The 22,769-nt window shown below is 44.8% G+C and overlaps 1 non-coding gene across 1 annotated transcript; it reads right to left on the bottom strand.

Moving 5' to 3' along the window:
• Nucleotides 1-4,572: 4,572 nt before the first annotated feature.
• Nucleotides 4,573-4,656, bottom strand: Trnas-gga (transfer RNA serine (anticodon GGA)). Its single transcript is given in 2 exon segments — nucleotides 4,573-4,607; nucleotides 4,617-4,656. It is a non-coding gene; the product is annotated as a tRNA-Ser (tRNA).
• Nucleotides 4,657-22,769: the final 18,113 nt, after the last annotated feature.

Here is a 22,769-nt window from a genome sequence, read left to right as displayed (position 1 = left end):
AACGGACCGTGAGAGTAGTGCAAGGCGGAGGATGTCTACAAAAAGGCGCATGAAATCAGACGAAGGCATGACCCGAACTTCCAAAGTACTAGCTGCAGACCAGCTAGCACAGTGACTGTGCATAGGGAATTAAATGGTGTAGCACCTGCCCATAAGCCGCATATTTCTGTAGTCAATGTTAAGCGGCACTGGAGGTGGTGTAAAGAGGTCAATGGACAGCAGATGACTGGAAACGAGTAATTTAGAGTGATCCATCGCGCCATACGCCGTGGCAATCCGACAGAAGGATTTGGGTTTGGCGAATGCCGTGTGTAATGCGAACAGTGTAGTATTGAGGAGATGGTGTTACGGCATGAGGGTGTTTTTCGTGGTTAGGGTGTCATCCACTCACTGCTCTTAGCAAAACGCTAAACACATTTTGTAGCACTGTATACTGCGTACAGTGCAGGAACACTTGTCAAAAAATGAACCTACTAGCAAGTCAATGCAACCTGTCGTAAAGTAGAATCTATGAGGCAATAGCTTGTGGACAATAACATTCCTCAAATGGGCTGGCCTGCCCAGCCCTGAAGCCAATAGAACACCTCCGGGATGTGTTAGAACCCTGACTTCGCTGCACACCGCGGTGTCGATCATCACCACGTACTCTGGGTTTGGCTCTTGTCGGATAACGGGCTGCTTTTCGTCCACAGACATTCGGACGCCTCACTGCGACTGTCCCCAGCAGAGTTAAAGCCTTCGGTAAGGCGAAGGATGGACACACGGCATCTTAATGCCCACTAATACCTATCCGGACGCTTTTTATCTGTCCGGATGCGTTTGAACTGATAGCGTACGTGTGGGAAATTACGGAATTGCCCTGTTACTTCTAAATTGAGAATTCTTTTAAAATTTTTTATTTGACACGACAAGAGGGCTTCGCAAATGATCTGCAATGCATGCAGCGACGCCGGCTATGCTCGGCTGTACAAACAAACCCTCGGCGACTGCTGAGCGGGCAGGGGTCGCGAGGGTGTTCACCTTTCTCGTTTCCCGTCTCGCTTGGTACAAAGGTCATTGACAGCGACCTTTTGCTCTTTGCCTCTGGTTTCTTCCTCGAGTGCATCTGTTTTGTGTTAAACACAATCTAACTAAAAACTATCTGCTCTATAATAGTGACTCGCGTGGTACACCCTTTTCTCGCGTTCGGAAGTACGTCTCTTGCCAGTATTTTCATTTCCGTATATAAATATCAGAAATAGATTTTTTCAGTGTGTTCATTCCTTGCGCCTACCATTTTTGTTTCTGCATACGTATTGCTATCTGCTGCCAAGATATTGTGACGAAAAATTCGGAATCGAGTGCAAGTTATGAGAGCTCCGTCGTCAACAAAAGTGACTATGCCTAAGGCATTCACGAAGATATGTATCGAGCTGAAATACCTCCCTCAGTCGACTGCGCACCAGTTCACACTTACGTACATACAATATTACCACAGTCTGCTATACTTCATATATAGCTAAGTCTCAGAATCGGCCAGAAATCGCAAATACTAACTTATAAATAATTGAACGAAGCGGAAATCGACCTGTGACCCGCACGCACACCATTTAGTATAACCACTCACGGCGGAGTACGCACGGAGAGAGGCAATATTTGTGTTTCAGTGCGCATTCTTAGTCCGGAATGATATTATCTTTGCGCAGATACAAAGCTCTTTTTGTAAAACGACTTCGCTTCACAGTGAAAAAACAATATGTAGATAGGTATGAAAAGCGGCACGTAAAACTCTAGAAACTCGTCAGAACCCTCACTAATATACACTCCTAGAAATTGAAATAAGAACACCGTGAATTCATTGTCCCAGGAAGGGGAAACTTTATTGACACATTCCTGGGGTCAGATACATAACATGATCACACTGACAGAACCACAGGCACATAGACACAGGCAACAGAGCATGCACAATGTCGGCACTAGTACAGTGTATATCCACCTTTCGCAGCAATGCAGGCTGCTATTCTCCCATGGAGACGATCGTAGAGATGTTGGATGTAGACCTGTGGAACGGCTTGCCATGCCATTTCCACCTGGCGCCTCAGTTGGACCAGCGTTCGTGCTGGACGTGCAGACCGCGTGAGACGACGCTTCATCCAGTCCCAAACATGCTCAATGGGGGGCAGATCCGGAGATCTTGCTGGCCAGGGTAGTTGACTTACACCTTCTAGAGCACGTTGGGTGGCACGGGATACATGCGGACGTGCATTGTCCTGTTGGAACAGCAAGTTCCCTTGCCGGTCTAGGAATGGTAGAACGATGGGTTCGATGACGGTGTGGATGTACCGTGCTCTATTCAGTGTCCCCTCGACGAACACCAGAGGTGTACGGCCAGTGTCGGAGATCGCTCCCCACACCATGATGCCGGGTGTTGGCCCTGTGTGCCTCGGTCGTATGCAGTCCTGATTGTGGCGCTCACCTGCAAGGCGCCAAACACGCATACGACCATCGTTGGCACCAAGGCAGAAGCGACTCTCATCGCTGAAGACAACACGTCTCCATTCGTCCCTCCATTCACGCCTATCGCGACACCACTGGAGGCGGACTGCACGATGTTGGGGCGTGAGTGGAAGACGGCCTAACGGTGTGCGGGACCGTAGCCCAGCTTCATGGAGACGGTTGCGAATGGTCCTCGCCGATACCCCAGGAGCAACAGTGTCCCTAATTTGCTGGGAAGTGGCGGTGCGGTCCCCTACGGCACTGCGTAGGATCCTACGGTCTTGGCGTGCATCCGTGCGTCGCTGCGGTCCGGTCCCAGGTCGACGGGCACGTGCACCTTCCGCCGACCACTGGCGACGACATCGATGTACTGTGGAGACCTCACGCCCCACGTGTTGAGCAATTCGGCGGTACGTCCACCCGGCCTCCCGTATGCCCACTATACGCCCTCGCTCAAAGTCCGTCAACTGCACATACGGTTCACGTCCACGCTGTCGCGGTATGCTACCAGTATTAAAGACTGCGATGGAGCTCCGTATGCCACGGCAAACTGGCTGACACTGACGGCGGCAGTGCACAAATGCTGCGCAGCTAGCGCCATTCGACGGCCAACACCGCGGTTCCTGGTGTGTCCGCTGTGCCGTGCGTGTGATCATTGCTTGTACAGCCCTCTCGCAGTGTCCGGAGCAAGTATGGTGGGTATGACACACCGGTGTCAATGTGTTCTTTTTTCCATTTCCAGGAGTGTATATGTCGTGTGACTAGGGCCTCCCGTCGGGTAGAACGTTCCCCTGGTGCAGTCTTTCGATTTGACGCCACTTCGGCGACTTGAGCGTCGATGGGTATGAAATGATGATGATTAAGACAACACAACAACCCAATCCGTGAGCGGAGAAAATCTCCTACCCAGCCGGAAATAGAACCCGGGCCCTTAGGATTGACAGTCTGTCGCGCTGACCATTCAGCTATCGGGGGCGGAGATCCTCATTGATGTAATGTGTTAATGTCTAGCCATTCGTCTTGTCGCATATTTCGAAAGTACATATCAAGTTTAATATACAGCAGTGCATTGTTCTCCTTAATTACTCCAGGCGATAATTCCTTAATCTAGGTTACCGTCGATATATTCCTTTTTCTGTGCATTGTTTAGCAACCTTCGCGCTTTTGCCGACGTCAATGTAGACAAAGTGTTAAGTTGTAAGAAATTTGCCGCAATCGGTAGTTACAAACGTGTATGAAAGCTTAAAGCAGTTATTTGATAAAGATGAGACTACATTCTCAGATAGAAGAAAAAACACTATCAGTACAGTTCATCAGCGACAGCTGCCAACTCAGACATTTCCGATTAAGTTGGAATGTGACAGGAAAGCTTAAGACGCGCCACTCTGAACTATAGGAGGTAATGGTTCATTGTAGTACCGGTTGTGAAGGAGTAATGTGTTACAGGAAGTCAATGAAGGGATTATTCCATTTCATATATAACTAGGAGCAAAAAAATTCCTTACTGTCACCTAAGCGTGTGAAAACGCAATCATTAGTATGTCAAAACAAAAACACGTTATCAGGCGCCAATTGGGATGCATTATATCGAGTCTGCAACGCAACACATCTTAGCTACGGTTTTCATAGTGAAGTTCACCATATCGTTATATTTTGGTTTCCATAGTGCTAAATACAAAATTTTCTAGCGTGCTTGTATTTTGTGGATCCAAGGACGCGGATCAAGTAGGCTTACTGAAGGCAACCTCCCTGATCGTGAACTACTGAAGTATTTAAATGTTATAAATGATTATTTATTTCAACCGCACTTGCGAATACTGTTTCCAGTCTTTGAGCCTTCTTTAGATCTTTTCGGCCGAGAACTTCGTCACCATGTATGGTTCCCTTAACATTAAACACATTAGGCTTCAAAGTATTCTGATGTTCAATAGTCATTCACACGGTGACGAAGTTGACGTGTTACTTCCTAAGCTGAAAAGACGTGAAAAATGGTTCAAATGACTCTGAGCACTATGTGACTTAACTTCTAAGGTCAGCAGTCCCCTAGAACTTAGAACAACTTAAAACTAACTAACTTAAAGACATCACACACATCCATGCCCGAGGCAGGATTCGAACCTGCGACCGCAGCGGTCGCGCGGCTCCAGACTGTAGCGCCTAGAACCGCTCGGCCACCCAGGCCGGCGGAAAAGATGTGAAGATAACGACTGAAACCGGTGATCACCTAAAATAAATCGCAGTTGTGACTGAATACCATAACTGAACATACAACGTATGAAGGGTACCGTGACCACTTCCAATAATAAGTGAACATTTAAATGTTAATTTTTAAGTTAGAATTTTAAAGCAAAATAATTATTGTAATTACATATACTCAATATCGACTAATTATTGTAAACAACGTTTAAAAAGTTTAAAAGTGCAAGCTTATAAAAGACCAAGAGGGAACCCTCTGCAGCAGGTTACGTTATTAATTTACTATGCAGATGGCTTTTATTGTATGAGGGAACTGAAGTACGTTATGAGTCATGTGACAGGATGTGCGTACCTTTCTTTTCTAGTTAAATTTCCAAAACTTCAGTAATGTTAGCTGAATCTTGTCCAGCTGACGACGTGCACTTCCCAGTAATTTTGCATGATTTACGTAATGTTGTTCTATTTCATTTTGCAAATTGCCACTGTATGGGCTATGTCACGATTATCTTTGTGACTGCATATGAGGATAATTTTAAAAAACGTAGAAAATAGTTATCCACTAAAAAAATCGTACAGTATGGTTCACTTTCTGCATATTGTAATAAATATCGCTTATAATATTCCAATAGTTTCTAGATATTTCTATCGACATTATGACTGCTCTTGTACTTGTTAGACATGTAGACTGTACTAGATGACATAAGTACACAATGTGTGCTTTAAGGAACCTTCTTGAAAGTATTCAACAACAAAAAATACATAAGAATCATATTATGATCAAAGAAACAGTACATAATAACGGAAATAAACAACGAGACGTTTAAGTAATAACAACATTAAAGGCGCGTGAAGCAATTACAGACGAAGTATCATGTTCAGTTCAAACTAAAAAAAATATGTGGAAAATATAGAATAACTGAAGTTACGTTTAGGCACGCTTTGATAATATGAATTTATGGTTTAAATTGTAAATCAGAAACTTATTTGTCTTTCCTAGACCAAGGTATTTGTGCGAACTGCTTTCCTACGCGAGAAAAACAATGAACCAACTGTAACACACATTATTTCAGGTTGATGCATCATGAATATAGTTAGTCCCTTGCGATAACAGTATTCAACTTTTACGGTCGGTTCCAGCAGAACACAGTAAACTTACAACTACATTACCGTAGAAGTTACTCGTCTGTCTCAGCAACACACATTGACGTAGTGTATCATAGTGATGGTGGTTAGTGTATGTTCCATGTCTTTCAGTAACAGAGCACTGATTGATTACAACAGGGAATCAGTAACAAGAAGTCAACTCAATGCAAGCAAGACAACTGAAAGGTGGCTCGCCAGATGGTGGATCGCTGAGGGGAAAACCATTTCCTCCGGAGCCGGCCATAAAACGGTTACAGCCAGAAGTTTATTGGTGTGGAGAGTATGACTGATTTTCTACGATGGGGCGGTATAACAACAGCAGTTGTGATTCAGATTGTCAGTGACCCGCGCTTGAGAGAAGCAGAAAAACAGAAGACAAATGTATCATAATACCAACGTTTGACCTTTTTTGCAGAACGCTAGGATAATAATAAGATTCGAGCTGTAAACTTCAGATTCTGTTAGTTTAGAGAATATTACTGGATAAGGTAACAATAAATTAATTTATAATTTAAAGAACATCGCTTCTTCCATTTTCTCTTGGAGCATGCTGATGTCGCAATGTCCAAAAACTTAACAGCCAGCACACATTCTGCCGTGATGGGTAGCGTCCTATGGGAGGCTAAATGCTTCTTCGATATTAACGCATGTTTTATTAATGTATACAAGAAGTGAGGGAGGAACGTAAGTGTTGAAACTGTTGTCGTGCAGCCTGCTAAATTTGACAGAGAGCCAGGCTGTAGTGCCACTAGAAGAATCAGGTTTCGGCACCGACGTAATGCAAAACCTCACTGGGAGAGAGAAAACGACTGCTCAGCATATGAGCCCAGCAGGGTAATTATGGTATAAGTCAACAATTGTAGCTCTTACAAGCAATGAAGCAGTATAATGAATGGTCAAAAGTCACGGGAAGGCACCGTGACACGAGTTGTTCGTCGGTTTCTGAAGCGTCTGCTGTGTATTTGTCACCGAACACTCCTGCTAGAAATAGGTTCCTCACGATCCACATTCAGACTGGCAGCGTTCGGAGGCACCAGATTGTCTATCGACTCGTGCAACTCTGCAAAAGCACCGTGAGGTCCGTTTGTCGAACACTGTGGGCGAAATACTGCGGTATTAAACATCAGCGATGAACACTCTTCACTTCAGAAAACCAAATTGCGTAATCTCCAATGCGTTATGACCTATGACCAAAGCGTCTGCCCGCATCTCGTGGTCGTGGGGCAGCGTTCTCGCTTCCGGCGCCCCGGTTCCCGGGTTCGATTCCCAGCGGGGTCAGGGATTTTCTCTGCCTCGTGATGGCTGGGTGTTGTGTGTTGTCCTTAGGCTAGTTAGGTTTAAGTAGTTCTAAATTCTAGGGGACTGATGGCCATAGATGTTAAGTCCCACAGTGCTCAGAGCCATTTTTGAACCAAAGCGTCTGTCATCGGTTACTGTATCATGTTCAAAGTTGGTTGTGACGCGACGACATACACTCCTGGAAATGGAAAAAAGAACACATTGACACCGGTGTGTCAGACCCACCATACTTGCTCCGGACACTGCGAGAGGGCTGTACAAGCAATGATCACACGCACGGCACAGCGGACACACCAGTTGGCCGTCGAATGGCGCTAGCTGCACAGCATTTGTGCACCGCCGCCGTCAGTGTCAGCCAGTTTGCCGTGGCATACGGAGCTCCATCGCAGTCTTTAACACTGGTAGCCTGCCGCGACAGCGTGGACGTGAACCGTATGTGCAGTTGACGGACTTTGAGCGAGGGCGTATAGTGGGCATGCGGGAGGCCGGGTGGACGTACCGCCGAGTTGCTCAACACGTGGGGCGTGAGATCTCCACAGTACATCGATGTTGTCGCCAGTGGTCGGCGGAAGGTGCACGTGCCCGTCGACCTGGGACCGGACCGCAGCGACGCACGGATGCACGCCAAGACCGTAGGATCCTACGCAGTGCCGTAGGGGACCGCACCGCCACTTCCCAGCAAATTAGGGACACTGTTGCTCCTGGGGTATCGGCGAGGACCATTCGCAACCGTCTCCATGAAGCTGGGCTACGGTCCCGCACACCGTTAGGCCGTCTTCCGCTCACGCCCCAACATCGTGCAGCCCGCCTCCAGTGGTGTCGCGACAGGCGTGAATGGAGGGACGAATGGAGACGTGTCGTCTTCAGCGATGAGAGTCGCTTCTGCCTTGGTGCCAATGATGGTCGTATGCGTGTTTGGCGCCTTGCAGGTGAGCGTCACAATCAGGACTGCATACGACCGAGGCACACAGGGCCAACACCCGGCATCATGGTGTGGGGAGCGATCTCCGACACTGGCCGTACACCTCTGGTGATCGTCGAGGGGACACTGAATAGTGCACGGTACATCCAAACCGTCATCGAACCCATCGTTCTACCATTCCTAGACCGGCAAGGGAACTTGCTGTTCCAACAGGACAATGCACGTCCGCATGTATCCCGTGCCACCCAACGTGCTCTAGAAGGTGTAAGTCAACTACCCTGGCCAGCAAGATCTCCGGATCTGTCCCCCATTGAGCATGTTTGGGACTGGATGAAGCGTCGTCTCACGCGGTCTGCACGTCCAGCACGAACGCTGGTCCAACTGAGGCGCCAGGTGGAAATGGCATGGCAAGCCGTTCCACAGGACTACATCCAGCATCTCTACGATCGTCTCCATGGGAGAATAGCAGCCTGCATTGCTGCGAAAGGTGGATATACACTGTTCTAGTGCCGACATTGTGCATGCTCTGTTGCCTGTGTCTATGTGCCTGTGGTTCTGTCAGTGTGATCATGTGATGTATCTGACCCCAGGAATGTGTCAATAAAGTTTCCCCTTCCTGGGACAATGAATTCACGGTGTTCTTATTTCAATTTCCAGGAGTGTATTCTCCAAGCAAGGAGACGGCCGTCTGGACAGATGCATATCTGGCATCTGGCATACATGGCAAGGAACTAACGCCTCGAAAATTAAATGAGGCCTCTTCCCAAAAGGTCAGTTCGATTAGATGGCTATAACCTCGTGTGACGAACGTTTACATGTCATGAAAAGGGGCACTGCACGGTACATGATTGGCCACGTGGCTGCAGGCTTACTCAGCACGTCTGGAATGCTGTCATACGTGAGGCTTGTGGGGTAGTCCACACTTGAACGTGGTACAATCCATTAGGATCATGGGGCACGAACAGAATTATTTCTCATCTTCACTCGTGACAATTCCTTAAGTCTATGCCTTCCTCTAAAGGGTGAACAGAAACAACCCGACAATAAGGCCATAGCAGAATAGAGGCGCTTAGCCGGGCAACACTTTCCAAATAACCACACGTCCGAAGAGCGCAGTTCTGTGGTTAGAGTCAAAAAACGATAGCAAAACAGCGAACACCGCGCGGCGGTTTGTCCGATAACCGAACGTGTTCCTATGCCGCTACAACTTTCGCAACATGTCAGCAATTTTTTACAGAGTACGCTACCACGTCATCGTCGATGACAATTTCGTTGCAATGTTGGGGGCACGAATTCATAAATTTGCTGTAAGAAATGTGATATGAGGGAAAAGAGCGCTTAAAATTTAATGTCTTTTTTTCTTTTTCATCACTGTGTTACTTCAAATTTATTTACGATTTAAAAAAATTAGTTCGTACACTCCGTAATCGCAAAAATTAAAAACTATGGCTTTTGGCGTTCATCATTAATAAAATTGCACCTCACAGTACCACATGTCAAATATCTTACTGCGGTGCTGTTTCTACAGTGCAGGTTAGTATCTAACAAATTACTAGCATTGTGATACCTTTGGCATAGTTGATTTAATAGTAAAACTTGACACAGTAACACCGCACAAAATCGGCGTCTAACGAAACAATCGTGTGCTGGAATTCAAACTTCGCCTGGACTTGACAGTTCACCTGAAAGCATTATCTTTAGCTAATTAATTTGGTAAATGCACTCTTTAGCACAACAGGTATTAGCTGGGGCAATTTAATTTAAATGTACACACTTCGACGCGTTCATCGTTGATTTGCTGCCGCTTTACAGCCGTAACTCCGCATCGGTTATCTGGAAAATTACGTCCGCTACCCCGCACTTATCTTATTATGAATGTTTTTCTCTCCAAGCTTTTACTGACGAGGGGACTTTAAAACGTTGATTACACATCATTATGGCTGGCCAAGTAACTTATCGAACGCTCTACTCCTATTCGAAGTGACATATACACGACATTAACTGTCCACATGATCATTAAGTCTCCGTAAACCACGGTAGGAATATTCTATCACTCATTCAGTTGTTCGACGACAGAAATCCACTCCTTGGTTACGAAGTCTTTCGAGAGCCGCAGTGTGAACGTATTCATAATTGGAAAATTTCTTTCTCCCCAGATGTTACTCGATTGCCTAGATGTTGTTCTCTATGTCCTATATCCATGTCTTTACTATCCGATCAGCATCACCCAGAATTTCACAGTGAATCTAGGTGGAATTTAGACCTTTTGCCCATAAGAACCGTAAAGTACCGTGTATTTCAACTTTGGAGGACATTTCCACTTGCTGAACCACTTCACTTCCACATTGTTTTCGGTACTGCAGCAAAACTGTGTCCGTAGGAAACATGGAAAATGTAATCTCTTTTGAGAACATGTAACTCTTGCTGCGGAATGGTTTTTGAATGGGTCTACATGTGTAACTTACTTGTTGAAGTCACTGTGTATTTGGTAGCCTTCCGCTTCTACTGAATTTGTCGTAGACAAAGCGGCGAAAAAGAAATTGCCTCAGAAGGTTACTACGTCATAGGGAAGGGTAAAGCAGATATTCGATAAAAATGATACAAGGACGGTGCAGTCTCTTGTTCCAATTACATAAAGCACTGTGGGAGGGGAAACCTTTGTCAACTAATCACGTTGAACTCTGCAACTACGACACCATCCAGCGTGGTACAGATGAGTCCAACAACATGCCGAATGGACCGCTCAGAATTTGCATCACGTTCTCTTCACCGATGAGTGTCACATGAACCTTCAACCAGACAATCGTCGGAAATGTGTATGGAGGCAACACGGTCAGGATGAACCCCGTAGACACACTGCCAAGCGACTGCAGCAATGTGGAGGTTCCCTGCTGTTTTGGGGTGGCATTATGTGGGACCGACATACGCCGCTGGTGGTCATGGAAGGCGCCGTAACGGATATACGATACGTGAATGCAATCCTCTTACCGATAGTGCAACCATATCAGCAGCGTATTGGCGGGGCATTCGTCTTCATGGACGACAATTCACGCTCACATCTTGTGAATGACTTCCTTCGGGATTATGACATCGCTCGACTAGAGTGGCCAGTATGTTCTCCAGACATGAAGCCTATCGGTCATGCCTGGGATAGATTGAAAATGGCTGTTTATGGACGACGTGACCCACCTACCACTCTACGCCGAATCGCCGTTGAGAAGTTGGACAATCTGGACAAACAGTGCCCTGATGAACTTGTGGATAGTATGCCACGATGAATATAGGCACGCATCAATGCAAGAGGACGTGCTGCTGGGTATTAGAGCTACCGATGTATACAGCAATCTGGAGCACTACCTCTGAGGGTCTCTGTGTCTGGCGATACAACATGCAATGTGTGGTTTTCATGAGCAATAATAAGGGCAGAAATGATGTTTATATTGATCTCTATTCCAATTATCTGTACAGTTTCCGGAACTCTCGGAACGCAAAACCTTTTCTGAAGTGTGCATTTTCTTCCATCTGGAACTCACACTTCCGTCACTTTCATTTCTGGGCACGATCTCGGCGATGTCGAGTAGGTGTGGTGCCATTGTGAGTCACGAATAGTGTTTGAAAAGCATGGACCGAAATTGCAAAGTTACTTCTGTCACGTAATTGATTGAAGAACTGTAACAACAGCAAACAGTCATCATTTGGATAATGGTGCAGTTTACACAGGGTAAGATTCAAATCTGCACTCACAGTTATCAGTATTTCCCTAACCGCTACCATTGTGGTCTACACTCTCGTGGTTTATCGGTTTTGCCATACTAACCGTGTCGGATATGCTATTACCGGAATGTGCAGTTAGCCTGTGAAGTTTCCCCTTTACCCGGCTGGAATGTTATAATCGGTCAGGCCACAGGCCATCCAAGTGAACAGGTTCTCGCGCAAAACTGTTAAACGGATCTTGTAAGTTCTAAATTTCCTGATCGTTTTCGAGATTTAGTTTTTATGATGCTACGTCGGTCTCTGCCTATTAATTGATAAACAGCATCTCCCACGAGGAATCGTCAGTATTCAGGGTTATGACAGGAGCGAGCGTTTGAAGCAATGAATTTTATATAGATATATTCCCCATTCCGAATGATTTCCGAGATGGAACACATTTGGGCGACCGAGCGGTTCTAGGCGCATCAGTCTGGAACCGCGCGACCGCTACGGTCGCGGGGTCGAATCCTGCCTCGGGCAGGTTTAAGTAGTTCTAAGTTGTAGGGGGCAGATGACCTTAGATGTTAATTCCCATAGCGCTCAGAGCCACATTTGGGCTATTGGCGCGCAGGTGTGTGTTACCCACCCAAGTGGTTTGAACATTTATTGTAGCCCAACGTACCTCGTTGCTTTCAGCCTCTATGCTAGAGATGTCTTTCTGCAGCTGAACTAGCCGTTGATCGCACAGTTGTTCACAAAGTGTTGTGAAGGAGGTAATCCGACGGACTGAAGGTGTATCGGGAAGAAGACTTGGTTAATTGTATTTGCTCACGCGCTGGCCAAAATGCCGGACACCTATACCACTGCAGAATAGACAGATACGGTATTTGTTTACGGCGACTGCGGCGGTAGTGCCCTTGCTGCGGTCAAATAACAGCGCTGGCGCTTTGCGACAGGTCGAATTCCTGCTCGCACTGGCCATAATGCCACACGGCTGAATGTTGTCACTGGTTAGATGACAATAGTCATTTGCTTCCATTAATACTGTTCACTGATGAAACCACGTATACAGGGAATCAACAATACACATAAAAATGATCGATCTTCGCAGTAAGATCCACGTTCTACAATGGAAACCAATTTCCAAGTTCGTTTTTCGACCAGCGTTTGGTGTGGTGTGAAAGGTAACATGTTGACAGGTCCAGTCATTTTAGAAGAGCAATTGACCGGACAGAATTACTTGCATTTTTTGGAAAATTCTTTAGTTGAACACATTGAGAACGTTTCTTTGGCTGCACGGACTCAACGTATTTTTAGCATGACAGAACCCATCCTTATTGTACCAGACGTGAGAGGAAACATCTCGGATGCACTTATCAATTAACTGGCCACCAAGATCGCCAGATCTTCCACTATTAGAGTTGCGATGAAGTCTCAGTTGTACAACCGAAAGATGAATACGCTAGAGGAACTGCTAGGTCGCAACATGGACGCTACTGCCCTTATTAGGGAATGTGCAGAGGCACTGGAGAAAGCAACACAACACGCCTCCCAAGAGTGCAGAAATGCAGTGGCGTTATGTCTAAATGACCATTTCTGTCATATCCTTGAATATTGACCGTTCCTCCTGGGACAACCTGTATGTTAAATGTAAACGGTTCTACTAATTATTTTTGTGGGTTTCATGACCCCATTTTCCTAAATCAGTGGTTCCCAGCCTGGGGGTAATTATCCCCTGAGGTGTAAAATGATATTTTCTGAGGGGTAAAAACTAAGTCATGTCATTCTGTATTACTCACAAAACTAAATTCCCTTCAAAATATCATTAATATTATCACAATTTTTAAAGACCGATAGCGATTATATAAGTTATCAATAATTATTCTTTCTCAGTCAGTAGCATTAATGCATTGGAGGTTACAGGTTGTTCACAAAGTCCACAACACACGCACATGTTGTGCTTTGTCCCGTCCATCGCTCATGATAAAAGTGAGACGTACGTAACAAATGCTAAACATGTCAAGAAAATGTGAGCTCCCAGTTGTAGATAGTACGTGCAGTCGTCCACATATTGCTTCACTACTCGCTTAGAAAGAGACAAATGAATTAATTGACAGCACGACACAACAGTAACTACATAACGACTCCTACAGTGCTATACACAGTATTATTGTTATTATTGAGTTAGACACTAAGCATTAACAGCCGGATGTCGTCCAATTTGTGCCAATTCAGAAGTAAGCATTGAGCAATCATGTGATTCACAAACAGTAAGTGTAGAGCACACATGTGAACTTATTTCTGGGGCTGCAGTGTGCATGTCAACCAAGTCCCGCAATGGAGAGGAGTAATGCAGGGGAAGTATCTTTTCCAACAAGTATCTACCCTCACCACAGTCAGTTCGCTTTCTTATCTGAGAAGACGTTGTGGGTAGCAGTTGCGATTCACCGCGAGTTCCTGTGTCATTGATTGTAACCCACCCCCTCCCCCCTCACTGTTCATCCTGCCACCTCCTCTCTCTCTCTCTCTCTCTCTCTCTCTCTCTCTCTCACACACACACACACACACACACACACACACACACACACACACACAAACAGAATATCATTCACCTTTCATCATTTTAAAATTAAGAGTTTTCCAAGAAAAGTCTTTCATTCTACACATAATTAGGTGCTAAAGTTGGTGATAATGTGGAGGAGGGGTGGCAACAGATGGCAGGACTGAGGGGAGGGCGGGAGTACTGGCTAATGTCCGATCACACTCAGGGATAACGGCCCAAGGAAATTATTTGCTAGTATAAAAAAAGGCAAATTGCACAGCTGTTCAGATTTCACATTAAACTCTAGTTCCCCTAAAAAGGAAGTTCAAAGGGAGCAGGAAGACAAGGGTGTGCTATCCGTCCCCAACAGGATGGAGCGAGGCGCTGCAGTGGGACTCGCATTCGGGAGGATGTCGCGCCGTTTCATAGCCCCATCCGACGACACAGACTTATGTCTTCCTCCGTTTTCATGCCGGCACGGTTCCTCTGAGTAAAAGTACGGCTAGCTTCCTCCAGTATCACCCACTGAATCCGCATTTATGGTCCCATTCTATGAAGACTTTCCCAGCGTATTAGTATATCAGATTCTTGTCGGGTTTCCGATAACTGTTATCGGCGGAATCAGCGCATCATGCAGCCTACTGCGCACAGTTTGAGTCGTAACACGACGTCCCGTGGCTGTGCGAACTGCATTATTCAACATGGTGGCGTTGCTGTCAGAGTTCCTCCGAGCCTTAATCCGTAGGTAGCGGTCACCCACTGCAGTAGTAGAACTTGGGCGGCCTGAGCGAGGCATGTCATCTACAGTTCCTGTCTCTCTGTATCTCCTCCATGTCCGAACAATATCGCTTTGGTTCACTCCGAGACCGGACCTGAAGATGGCTCAGTGGAATGCGGAAACTGGCTGTCGTCAAAATAAATAAATAAAATGAAACAACATAGTTAAAAGGCTGGTGGAGAACTTCATTGATATTGACATTTACTTAACCAGGTGATGTACTCTCTCCATGATGGACCAACAGAGAGATAATTTTATAGTTGCCGTCAGAAGGATATGTCGATAACGTCTGCAAACTTTAGGACCAACAGCCAGTATTACTGTAGTAATAAATTAAATTCTCTAGGTTACTACAGTTTCTTCTAGATAAGACCAGTAATACAATGTTCACAGGCGCGACGCGTGTTCATGGGGTTGAAACGCAATGAGGGAACCACCTTTTTTTTAATTTTTACGTTACTTCCACTACAAATAAACCGAAATAATGGTAAATAGACTGTATTTATCGACATTTGCACAAAAGGCAAAAAAATGAAAGCCAAAATAAAACCTGGGATTCCACGTTAATTTACAAGAAAGGTTTGTTCCTACAGAGACCACCACGACTCTCCAAATAACTGTTGCAGAAGGGACTACAAGCCGGCCGGAGTGGCCGAGCGGATCTAGGCGCTTCAGTCTGGAACCGCGCGACCGCTAAGGCCGCAGTTTCGAATCCTGCCTCGGGCATGGATGTGTGTGATGTCCTTAGGTTAATTAGGTTTAAGTAGTTCTAAGTTCTAGGGGATTGATGACCTCAGCAGTTAAGTTCCATAGTGCCCAGAGCCATTTGAACCATATTTAGCTTCATTTTGATCTTGGAGCTGACCCCAGCAGGCGAACAGTAAGTTCCCGGTGCAGGTGAAATCGGCCCATCGAAAGAGGAAAAGACTTTGTACCCAAAGAAGACGGCGTCAAAATTCATTCCACTGTACACCGTAGGGCGGCCTCGCCAATATTTGGCGCAAAGATGTGTAGCGCGTATTTTGCTGCCAAACTGTGCGATGAGGAGAACTTTTTATGAATGTAAACAAATGATATTAACAGAATCTTCCTTCGGTTCTTGGAACAACATTATAATAAATGAAAAGCACTAGTTTGATTTTGTTCTACAATATTACTTTTATTGTAGAACAAAAGCAAACTGGTGATTTTCATTTATTATAATGTAAACCAAGTTTGTTTTACTATAAGAACTTTAAAACAATCACGTAACTGTAAAAATGTGGCGTTTTTATAGTGTGGGAGATGCCAAGACAATTACTGCTGTCCTGTTTCTATGATGAATAGTACCCCAGCATGTTTAAACAAATGTAAAATAAGAAAGGGATCGAATTTTATATGCAAAATTTTCATGTAACGAAAAATTAATAAATACAGTATATGAAGCTTTATTTGCAGGTACGTGACGTAAAAAGCATCACCGTTCTACAGGGTGTTACAAAAAGGTACGGCCAAACTTTCAGGAAACATTCCTCACACACAAAGAAAGAAAATATGTTATGTGGACATGTGTCCGGAAACGCTTACTTTCCATGTGGGAGCTCATTTTATTACTTCTCTTCAAATCACATTAATCATGGAATGGAAACACAGAGCAACAGAACGTACGAGTCTGACTTCAAACACTTTGTTACAGGAAATGTTCAAAATGTCCTCCGTTAGCGAGGATACATGCATCCACCCTCTGTCGCATGGAATCCCTGATGCGCTGATGCAGATCTGGAGAATGGCGTATTGTATCACAGCCGTCCACAATACGAGCACGAAGAGTATCTAAATTTGGTACCGGGGCGTAGACAAGAGCTTTCAAATGCCCCCATAAATGAAAGTCAAGAGGGTTGAGGTCAGGAGAGCGTGGAGGCCATGGAATTAGTCCGCCTCTACCAATCCATCGGTCACCGAATCTGTTGTTGAGAAGCGTACGAACACTTCGATTGAAATGTGCAGGAGCTCCATCGTGCATGAATCACATGTTGTGTCGTACTTGTAAAGGCACATGTTCTAGCAGCACAGGAAGAGTATCCCGTATGAAATCATGATAACGTGCTCCATTGAGAGTAGGTGGAGGAACATGGGGCCCAATCAAGACATAACCAACAATGCCTGCCCAAACGTTCACAGAACATCTGTGTTGATGACGTCATTGCACAATTGAGTGCGGATTCTCGTCAGCCCACACATGTTGATTGTGAAAATTTACAATTTGATCTCGTTGGAATGAAGCCTCGTCCGTAAAGAGAACATTTGCACTGAAATGAGGATTGACACATTGTTGGATGAACCATTCGCAGTAGTGTACCCGTGGAGGCCAATCAGCTGCTGATAGTGCCTGCACACGCTGTACATGGTACGGAAACAACTGGTTCTCCCGTAGCACTCTCCATACAGTGACGTGGTCAACGTTACCTTGTACAGCAGCAACTTCTCTGACGCTGATATTAGGGTTATCGTCAATTACACGAACAATTGCCTCGTCCATTGCAGGTGTCCTCGTCGTTCTAGGTCTTCCCCAGTTTCGCGAGTCATAGGCTGGAATGTTCCGTGCTCCCTAAGACGCCCATCAATTACTTCGAACGTCTTCCTGTCGGGACACCTTCGTTCTGGAAATCTGTCTCGATACAAACGTACCGCGCCACGGCTATTGCCCCGTGCTAATCCACACATAAAAATGGGCATCTGCCAACTCCGCATTTGTAAACATTGCACTGACTGCAAAACCACGTTCGTGATGAACACTAACCTGATGATGCTACGTACTGATGTGGTTGATGCTAGTACTGTAGAGCAATGAGTGGCATGTCAACACAAGCACCGAAGTCAACATTACCTTCCTTCAATTGGGCCAACTGGCGGTGAATCGAGGAAGTACAGTACATACTGACGAAACTAAAATTAGCTCTAGCATGGAAATTAAACGTTTCCGGACACATGTCCAAATAACATCTTTTCTTCATTTGTGTGTGAGGAATGTTTCCTGAAAGATTGGCCGTACCTTTTTGTAACACCCTGTATACTTTTCCCGCTGAGCGAATTGCTGCGTCGTAACTACGCCATATGTCGTGCGTCCCCCAACCCGCGAAAAAAAAAGCTTTCTTTTTGTGGATGAAATCGGCGTTGACTATTTAGTAAGCGTGGCCTCTTGTCAATGGTAAATCGCCTAACTATCGATCCATAGGTCTCACGTTCGATCCAAGGTTAACTCTAGGACTTTTAGCTGCCACTTACCATCTCTTTAAAATCTTGCAGTGTTCGTTAACGAGAAAAATGACGAGTCACACCGTGGTCACGCATCCACTGGTTGCCCTTCAACTGTCTGTGTCAGTCAGTTCAAAGATCGGAGGAAGACAACGAAATACCATAAGGACATACCACGTCGATTACGACCATGTTTAGTAAAGCACTGTGATGTTGAAACCAAACTTCAGATTGATGATAGCTTTACTTTACTATCTTTCTGAATTGCAATATCTTGGATGTCGTGCTAAAGCAACGTACTATTCATTGATGTAACCAAATTATTATTATTGTTATTATTATTATTATAGCTACATCTAAATATTTTAGAGTAATTAAACAATTTATACACGTTGCAGTCATACTCAAAAGACAACACCCTATGTTCGACGTGAACGTTGACCGCTCACTGACGGCAGGTGCGAACACTAGCAGTGGATTATATATAGAGCGTGTCGGAAGGGACGCAGACAACAGGGCAGTCGTCATGATAATGCCGAAACGGAGAGATTTGTCTCTCGTCCAAAAGATCATGAACATTAGGCTCGGCCCAAGGCTTAGTTTATGAACTGTTAGCGTGCCGCCGTAGCTTAAGCACAACGTGCATGCCAAAACTGCGCTATCCAAGACGGTCGACTATTGTGCACCACGGGCCACAGATGACAGGGGTTTAACAACGGCTGCAGGCGAACAGACGTCTAGCTGTTGAGCAGCTGACTGGTCAGATGAATCAAGGGGCTATCCAGCAACGTCTCCTCAACGACCGTTCAGCGAACGTTGCTGCGTTAGGGCGTCTGCAGCACGCGCCTGTTTCATCTAACACGACTGCTGTTCATCGGCGACGAGGCCTAGAGTTTGCACACCAATACTGCAACTGGGCGGCCGCTGAGTGGAGACAGCCGACCTTTTCAGATTTATGCTCGATCGGCGGGAAACTTCTGAAAGCAAACACGCTGCAACAATCGCCGGAAGTGTCCAGGTCCTAGAAGGAATCGTTACAGTCTGGTGAAAGTTTTCGTGGCACTCCCTGGGTGATCTCGGAATTCTAGAAGGCACAATCGACCAACAGAAGTATGCATCTATTCTTGGGGAGGATTTCCAACTCTACATGCAGTTTGTTTTTCCTGACAGGAAGCTATCTACAATGAAACACTGTAATGCAGTGTGTCACTGCTCGCAGTGTAAGTGTGATTGGAAGAGCACCATGATGAGTTTATCGAACTCCCCTGGACACAAAATTTTTCGTATTTAAACCCAATCGAGAATCTTCGGGACTTTCCCGATTGAGTCGTTCGCACCACTGTTCCTCAACCGGGAAACCAAGCGCAGGTAGCCGTGGAATTGGAGTCGGTGTGGTACGTTCCAGAACCTCACTCACTCTTTCTACACGTCTTCCAGCGCTCCGCGCTGCAAGAAATGGTCAGTCAGGCTTGTGATATGTGGTCTATTAATGTCACTGGACAGTTGTTGTTGTTGTGGTCTTCAGTCCTGAGACTGGTTTGATGCAGCTCTCCATGCTATTCTATCCTGTGCAAGTTTCTTCATCTCCCAGTACCTACTGCAGCCTACATCCTTCTGAATCTGCTTAGTGTATTCATCTCTTGGTCTCCCGCTACGATTTTTACCCTCCACGTTGCCCTTCAATGCTAAATTTGTGATCCCCTGATGCCTCAGAACATGTCCTACCAACCGATCCCTACTTCTAGTCAAGTTGTGCCACAAACTTTTCTCCCCAATCCTATTCAAAACCTCCTCACTAGTTACGTGATCTACCCACCTAATCTTCAAGATTCTTCTGTAGCACCACATTTCGAAAGCTTCTATTCTCTTCTTGTGCAAACTATTTATTGTCCATGTTTCACTTCCATACATGGCTACACTCCATACAAATACTTTCAGAAACGACTTCCTGACACTTAAATCTATACTCGATGTTAACAAATTTCTCTTCTTCAGAAACGCTTTCCTTGCCATTGCCAGTCTACATTTTATATTCTCTCTACTTGGACCATCATCAGTTATTTTTCTCCCCAAATAGCAAAACTACTTTACTACTTTAAGTGTCTCATTTCCCTCAGCATCACCCGACTTAAATTGACTATATTCCATTATCCTCGTTTTACTTTTGTTGATGTTCATCTTATATCCTCCTTTCAAGATACTGTCCATTCCATTCAACTGCTTTTCCAAGTCCTTTGCTGTCTCTGACTGAATTACAATGTCATCGGCACATCAAAGTTTTTATTTCTTCTCCCTGGATTTTAATACCTACTCCATTTTTTTTCCTTTACTGCTTGCTCAAAATACAGATTGAATAACATCGGGGAGAGGCTACAACCCTGTCTCACTCCCTTCCCAACCACTGCTCCTCTTTCATGTCCCTCGACTCTTATAACTGCCATCTGGTTTCTGTACAAATAGTAAATAGCCTTTCGCTCCCTGTATTTTACCCCAGCCACCTTTAGAATTTGAAAGAGAGTATTCCAGTCAACATTGTCAAAAGCTTTCTCTAAGTCTACAAATGCTAGAAACGTAGGTTTGCCTTTCCTTAATCTTTCTTCTAAGATAAGTCGTAGGGTCAGTATTGCCTCATGTGTTCCAACATTTCTACGGAATCCAAACTGATCTTCTCCAAGGTCGGCTAATACCAGTTTTTCCATTCGTCTGTAAATAATTAGCGTTAGTACTTTGCAGCTATGGCTTATTAAACTGATTGTTCGGTAATTTTCACATGTGTCAACACCTGCGTTCTTTGGGATTGGAATTATTATATTCTTCTTGAAGTCTGAGGGTATTTCGCCTGTCTTATACATCTTGCTCACCAGATGGTAGAGTTTTGTCAGGACTGGCTCTCCCAAGGCCGTCAGTAGTTCCAATGGAATGTTGTCTACTCCTGGGGCCTTGTTTCGACTCAGGTCTTTCAGTGCTCTGTCAAACTCTTCACGCAGTATCGTATCTCCCATTTCATCTTCATCTACATCCTCTTCCATTTCCATAATATTGTCCTCAAGTACATCGCCCTTGTATATACCCTCTATATACTCCTTCCACCTTTCTGCTTTCTCCTCTTTGCTTAGAACTGAGTTTGCATTTGAACTCTTGATATTCATACCATCGGCTCTCTTTTCTCCAAAGGTCTCTTTAATTTTCCTGTAGGCTGTATCTATCTTACCCCCAGTGAGATAAACCTCCACATCCTTACATTTGTCCTCTAGCCATGCCTGCTTAGCCATTTTGCACTTCCTGTCGATCTCATTTTTGAGACGTTTGTATTCCTCTTTGTCTGCTTCATTTACTGCATTTTTATATTTTATCCTTTCATCAATTAAATTCAATATTTATTCTGTTACCCAAGGATTTCTACTAGCCCTCGTCGTTTTACCTACATGATTCTCTGCTGCCTTCACTACTTGATCCCTCAGAGCTACCCATTCGTCTTCTACTGTATTTCTTTCCCCCATTCCTGTCAATTGTTCCCTTATGCTCTCCCTGAAACTCTGTACAACCTCTGTTTTTGTCAGTTTATCCAGGTCCCATCTCCTTAAATTCCCACATTTTTGCAATTTCTTCAGTTTTAATCTACAGTTCGTAACCAATAGATTGTGATCTGCCCCTGGAAATGTCTTACAATTTAAAACCTAGTTCCTAAATCTCTGTCTTATCATTATATAGTCTATATGATACCTTTTACTATCTCCAGGATTCTTCCATGTATACAACCTTCTTTTATGATTCTTGAACCAAGTGTTAGCTATGATTAAGTTATGCTCTGTGCAAAATTCTAACAGACGGCTTCCTCATTCATTTATTAGTCCCAACCCATATTCAACTACTATGTTTCCTTCTCTCCCTTTTCCTACTGTCGAATTACAGTCACCCGTGACTATTAAAATTTCGTCTTCCTTCACTGCCTGAAAAATTTCTTTTATCTTATCATACATTTCTTTTATTTCTCGTTATCTGCAGAGCTAGTTGGCATATAAACTTGTACTACTGTGGTAGGCATGGCCTTCGAGTCTATCTTGGCCACTATAATACGTTCACTATGCTGTTTGTAGTAGCTTACCCGCACTTCTATTTTTTTTATTCATTATTAAACCTACTTCTGCACTACCCCTATTAGATTTTGTATTTATAACCCTGTATTCATCTGACCAAAAGTCTTGTTCCTCCCGCCACCGAACTTCACTAATTCCCATTATTTCTAACTTTAACCTATCCATTTCCCTTTTTAAATTTTTTAATCTACCTGCCCGATTAAGGGATCTGACGTTCCATGCTCCGATCCGTAGAATGCCAGTTTTCTTTCTCCTGATAACGACGTCCTCTTGAGTAGTCCCCGCCCGGAGATTTGAATGGGGGACTATTTTACCTCTGGAATATTTTACCCAAGAGGATGCCATCATCATTTAACGATACAGTAAAGCTGCATGCCTTCGGGAAAAATT

Source organism: Schistocerca gregaria, chromosome 3, assembly GCF_023897955.1.
Source record: "Schistocerca gregaria isolate iqSchGreg1 chromosome 3, iqSchGreg1.2, whole genome shotgun sequence".
Taxonomy (NCBI): domain Eukaryota; kingdom Metazoa; phylum Arthropoda; class Insecta; order Orthoptera; family Acrididae; genus Schistocerca; species Schistocerca gregaria.
Note: the sequence above shows the minus strand (reverse complement) of the source record. Positions and strands in the feature narration are given on the sequence as shown.